We start from the raw sequence: 6,700 nt of genomic DNA, 5'->3' as shown, positions 1-6,700 counted from the left end.
TTCATCAGTTGTAGGACATCTGGGTTGTTTCCATAGCTTAGCTATTGTGAATAGTGCTGCAATGAACATCAGTTTACAAATGTCTGTACTGTATCCTGTTTTACATTCTTTAGGGTAGATGCTCAGGAGTGGTACCACTGAATTTTATGGCAGTTCTATCTCTACATTTTTCAGGAATCTCCATAATGTTTTCTGTAATGGTTGTGCTAATTTTCATTCTCAACAGCAATGTATAAGGGTTCCTGTTTTGCCACATCCTTGCCAATATTTGTTGTTCTTACCCTTGATTCTGGCCATTCTAAGTTGGGTGAGATGAAATCTAAGTGTTTTTTTTTAATTTGCATCTCTGTTATAACCAGGGAAGTTGAACACTTCTTCATACATTTATTGACCATTTGTACCTCTTCTTTTGAGAATTCCCTGTTTAACTCATGTACCCATTTCTTCATTGGGGTGTTGATTCTTTGGGGGCTGAGTTTTTTAAGTTCCCTGTAGATTCTGGATATCAGACTCTTGCAGAATGAGTAGCTGGCAAAGATTTTCTCTCATACTGTGGACTGTCCCTTGAGTCTGGTGTTTGTTTCTTTTGCTGTACACAAGCTCTTTGGTTTAATGCAGTCCCATTTGTTCATTGTTTCTCTTAGATGCTGAGCCTTTGCAGTTCTGTTTAGGAAGTCATTAACTACACCTACCTGTTCTAATGTATTTTCTACTGCTTCTTGGTGTTGTTTCATCATTTTAGGCCTTATATTAAGGTTTTTGATCCACTTTGAATTGATTTTGATACATATTGAAAGACAGAGATATAGTTTCAGCCTCTGCATGTGGATACCCAGTTTACCCAGCAGCATTGGTTTAAGAGGCTGCCTTTTCTGCATCATATGTTTTGGGCTCCTTTGTTGAAGATTAGCTGGCTATATGTGCATTGGTTTATGTGTGGATCTTCTATTCTGATCCATTCTGATTCCTGTCTGCTTTTGTGCCAATACCATGCTCTATTTATTGCTATGGTTCTTTAGTATAGCTTGAGATTGGGTATTGTGATGCCTCCTCCAGTGTTGGACTTTTTGCTCAGAATTGCTTTGACTATTACAGGTCTTTTGTGTTTCCATATGTACTTCATGATTGCTTTTTCTATTTCTGTGCAGAATATCACAGGAATTTTGATAGGGGCTGCATTGAACATGTAGATTGCCTTTGGAAGTGTGGTCATTTTCACAATGTTGATTCTACCAATCCATGAACATGGAAGGTCTTTCAGTCTTCTGAAGTATTCTTTGATTTCTCACTTCAGTGGTTTATGGTTTTCATTAAAAAGGGCTTTGTGTCCAAAGCATTAACTAAGAGATTTTAGTTAACTGATTGACTTTTAGAGGATTGATGATCAACTTCTCATTTGGATATTGAACATGGGATAGGTGTCCCCACCCAGCACAGACAAATTAAACAAGTCATCATATCCCAGGGAGGGTATATTTTCTTGAGTAGTGACACAGGTGTTGCTTACTTACTGAGGCAGCACTGTTTAATGTGGTGGTCTAAGGCTGGCTTCTACAGTGTAGGTATCCCTGGGGCCTCAATATCTAAAACTACTACTTAGACCAGCTATTTTACTGTCATTCTTAACCGAGGGGTGCATATCTCTAAAGATCAACACTATAGAAGTGAGCAATTCAGGATGGATGATTTCCTGACCTGCATCTGTCAGCTCTCTACATTTATTCTGATCACGTTCATTGATTTCACAGACCATAGTCACATAATATGTAGCACTTCTGTAATGAATTCCAGTGCTCCTTTAAGTTCACACAGAAGTAATCCATGTTTAATGACTGCTGTTGGGAAGTTTGATTCAGTTTTTGCTGTGAAAATATGTCCTATTTTATATGTAGATATAATTATTAACCAATATATTATGTTAATCAACTTTCTGTGGTCCTAAAAAATATTTAAGATAAATCAGCTTAAAAGAGGAAAACCTTTTCCAGGATCAGAGGTTTGATTGCATGGTCACTTAGTCTATTGAATTGTACATATTATAGTACAGAATATTATGTCGAGATGGTGTTATGAAGTAGACTTGCCCATCCTCAGTGTATCTAGGAAGCGTGAGAAAGATGATGGCTTGGAATAAATTATCTCCTTCAATGGCACACCCCCAAAGACCTAACTTGCTTCTAGTATGCCCTATTTCCTAAATGTTCTATGGGCTTCTAAAAGTACTACAGACTGGTGACCAATCCTTTAACCCATGGAACTTTAGGGGATAAATATGCAAAATATGTATAACACTCAAAAATGCATACAGTCAGTGAGTTTTTCTCAGTCATGATTTGCTATTTGATAAATTATAATTCTGTTCCCTGTATTTTACAAAAAAGTCTAATACATTCCCTTTAATCACTGTTCATTGCCCAAAACTATAGACAAGGATGTTGCTCCTCAATGCAAGTTTCATCAAAACAATTTTCAACTCATCACAATAGTTTTAATATACATTTTTCTTCACCTTAGTGGATTTTGAGGTGAATTTTATTTACTTTTCTTAAAATTTGTTGTTGCAACTGATACAAAGTACCATTAAGCTTGGTCATATTAATAAGGCACCATGATGTATATAATACATGTACATATTGCATAATGTTTAAATTGTGTTAAGATATATTTAGGTCCTTAAACATTTATCAACTTTTCATTGTGAAAACTCAAAATACTGTGACGTTTTTGAAATATATTCTATATGATGACCTCTGATCCACGTACTATGCGTTAGAACCCCAGTGCTTCTTTTTTTCTATTTTACAGTAACTTCATACCCAATATTTCCACAGCCTCCACAAATTTCCCTAGTTTCTGGGAAATGCCATTCTCTGTGAGATAAGTTGTTTTAGATTACAAAGAAATAAGATGATATAAATGTAGATTTCTATGCCTGACTAATTAAATGTAGCATAATGATCTGTAGTCCATCCATGTTTTTGCAAATGACAGGTCCTTGTTTTTATGGATGATCAGTGTTCAATTGTGTATCTGTACCATATTTGTATCCAATTTTCTGTTGATGAACTCTTAGGTTATTTTTATTTCTTGACTGAAATCAACAGGGGATTATAGATGAATCATTAACATGCTAATTCCATTTTCTTTGGATATTCATTCAGCAGTGGGACTGGTAGTTTTACTTTCCTATTTGATAAATCTCAATTCTATTTTCCATTATGGCTTATGAATTCACATTCCTAGTAATAGGTTGCAAAGTTCCCTTTTCTCTACCTCATTGCCTGCTTTTGTTTTGTTTGTGCTTTCTGACAATATTCACTATCACCGAGACTCAATAATATTTTACAGGGGTTTTCATTTGCATTCCCCTGATCATTAGTGATGCTCCAAATATTTTCTTGTAATTTTCATCCATTTTTTATATTTTATTTTGAAATATTAATTTAGATCCATTACCATTTCTATTTGTATTATTTTTTATGTTTGTGTTTTTGGCATCTGTCATACTCCTGGATTCCAACCCCTTTCCAGAATGTAATATTGTCATATTGCAAATACTTTCTGTTTTGCCCTAGGCTGTCAATATGGATTGCATAGTGCTATTTTGCTGTGGAGAAACATTTTAATTTTATTTGATCCTACTTGTACATTTTTAATTTTGTTTACTGTGCTTTTGGAGTTTTGTCCAAAATGTTCTTACCCATTCCAACATCCTGAAGTATTTATACTCTGTTTCATTCTAGTATATTTCATAGATCCAAATCTTCCTTTACATCTTTAATTCATTTTGAGTAGATCATTGCAATTGGTAAGAGGTAGGGATCTAATTTCATTCTTCTGCATGTGGATATTCAATTTTCTTAACAATATTTATTGAAAATATTGTCCTTGCTCCACTAACTGGTCTTTGATATTTCATCAAAAATTCATTGCTGTGGTTGATAGGTTTACTTCCAGACTCTCTGTTCTGTTCAGTGTCTCTGTTTATTCTTATACTGTTCTGTTTGTATCACTAGAGTTTTGCAGAATGTTTTTATTCTGGTTAAAAATTAAATTGTATTTTAAACATTGTATTAGCGTATATTAGTTGTGGAAGGGGTTTCATTGTGATATCTCTATACATAATTGCAGTGTATCATGATTAAGTTCATCCCCACCAATATTCTCCCTCATTCCCCTCCACACAGGAGGATTTCATTGTTCTAATTTCACATAAGATTATAAAATATATTGACCATATTCACCCTACTTTACCCACTTCATCCATCCTCTCCCTACCCATTAGTATACACAACCAAACAGTACCTGTTTTTGCTTTCATGTCCTATACTTTTTAAATCTATGTTAATTGCTCAAAGGGTTTTCACTGTGGTATTTCACCTGGAATACACGTAATTTAAGCAGATCAACTTCTTCTGTTATCCTCTCTTAAGCAGTCCCCCACACTCCCAATATTGAACAGTTTACAAAGCTTTTCACTGTCATCTTGCCACACAGATGTAATGTGCTTCAATATTACTCAGTCTCTGTAAACTGCTTTTTCTCTCCCTCTTCACCCTAGCCCCTCATAAAGTGCCACTATTGCATACCTATGCTGTATATATGTTCATATTTGTGTATATTTTTATATTTTGGATCTATCTTCTGCATAGAAGAGAAAACTTAGGACTTTTGTCTTTGTAACCTGGGCTTACTTCTCTTAACATGATAATCACCAGTTATATCCATTTATATGCAAGCAACATGATTTCATTCTTGTTTTCATAGCTTGGATATTCTGCATAGGGCTGCAATAAACATGGGTGTGCAAATGCTTCTATAGTACCCTGGTACAGAAAACTTTGGGTATATGAACAGGACTTTATCTCTGGATCCTATGGTACCTCTATTTTTAGTTATTTGAAGAACCTTCATACTGCTACTGTAGTAGTTGCAATAATTTACATTCCTATCAACAGTGGATAAAGGTTCATTTTTCCCCACACCCTTGCCAGCATTTGTTGTTGTTTGGGTACTTGTGAAAGCCATTCTGACAGGAGTGAAGTGAAATCTCAATGTTGTTTTAATTTGCATTTCCTTTATACCCAAGGATATTGAGCACTTCTTCATATACTTGTTTGCCATTGGTATGTCTTCTTTTGAGAATTATGTGCTCAGTTCATTTGCACATTTCTTCAATGGCTGGTTGACTTTTTGTTGGATTGGTTTCTTGAGTGTCCTGTATATTCCTGTTATTAATTCCCTGTCAGATGTACAGCTGGTAATGGTTTTCTTCCATTTTGGAGATGTTTCCTCAATCTAGTGGACTTTGTTGTACAGAAGCCTTTTAGTTTCATGCATTCCCATTTGTCAATGCTTTATCTTAATTGCTGAGCTATTGCTATTTTATTTAGGAAGCTCTTACTTATGCCTATATGTGCCAGTGTTTTCCCTATCCTGTAACAGTTACACTGTTTCAGATTTTTCATTAAGATGTTTTATCCACTTTGAATTTATACTAGTATGAGGTAAGAGACTGGGATCTAATTTCTATCTTCTTTGTATACCCACTTTTCCCAGCACCATTTGTTGAAGAGGCAATCTTTTCTCCAGTGAATATTTGGGGATCCTTTGTTGAAAATCAAATGGATATATCTGCATGGGTTTCTGCCAGGTCTTCTACTCTACTGCATTGGTATTATTGTCTGTTTTTGTGATATTACTATGATGTTTTGGGGTTTTTTTGGTTTTTACTATAGCTCTGTAATTTATGTGAAGTCAGGTATTGTTATGCATCCAGCATTGTGCATTTTGCTCAAAATTTCTTTGTCTATTCTACTGATTTTTCTACATCTGTCAAGATTGACATTTGAATTTTGATGAACATAAAGGTTGAAAAATCTTTTACACTATTGATTCTGCCTGTCCATGAACATGGGTATCATCCCATCTTCTAATGTCTTCTTTGATTTCTTTCTTTAGTGACTTATAGCTTTTCTATAGCTCTTTTACTGCCCTCATTATATTTCTTCCTAGTTATTTTAATTTTTGATGCTATGAGGAATGTTATTGTTTTCCTAATTTGCTTATCAGCTTGCTCATTGCTGGTGTAGAGAAATGCTAGTCACTTTTATATATTGATTTTGTATCTTGGCACTTTACTAAATATATTTGTGAGCTCTATGAGTTTTTAGTGGAGGATTTTATGGTCTTTTAGGTATTAAATCATGTTAACTGCAAAAAGGGAAAATTTTGCTTCTTGCTTCCCTGTATGTAGCCTTTGTATTTCTTTCTCCTGTCTTTTTGCTCTGTCTAGGATTCTAGTACTATTTTGCATTGCAGTGTGGAGAGTGGACACCTTTATCTGAGTCCTCATTTTAGAGGAAAACATTTAGTTTTATGTTGGCTTTAGGTCTGTAATATACAAACATTTTAATGTTCAGTTATATTCTGTCTATTCTTAGTTTCTTCAGAGCTTGTATCTTGAAAGTATGTTGAATTTTTTTGAAATCTTGTTCTGTATCTATTGAGATGGCCCATTGATTGCTCATTCATGTTGTTCAATCTCCATGAGTTTGAATGCATTTTTGTAATTTTCTTTGCTATCAAGAATGAAGGGCAGCTCTGATGGATATAGTATTCTTGGTTGGCAGTTATTCTCTTTCAGATCATGAATTATATTGCTCCATGATTTCCTGGCTTTTAGGGCTTATACTCGGAG

Source organism: Castor canadensis, chromosome 14 (assembly GCF_047511655.1).
Source record: "Castor canadensis chromosome 14, mCasCan1.hap1v2, whole genome shotgun sequence".
NCBI lineage: Eukaryota > Metazoa > Chordata > Mammalia > Rodentia > Castoridae > Castor > Castor canadensis.
The sequence above is the reverse complement of the archived record's forward strand: the minus strand, read 5'-3'. Positions refer to the sequence as shown.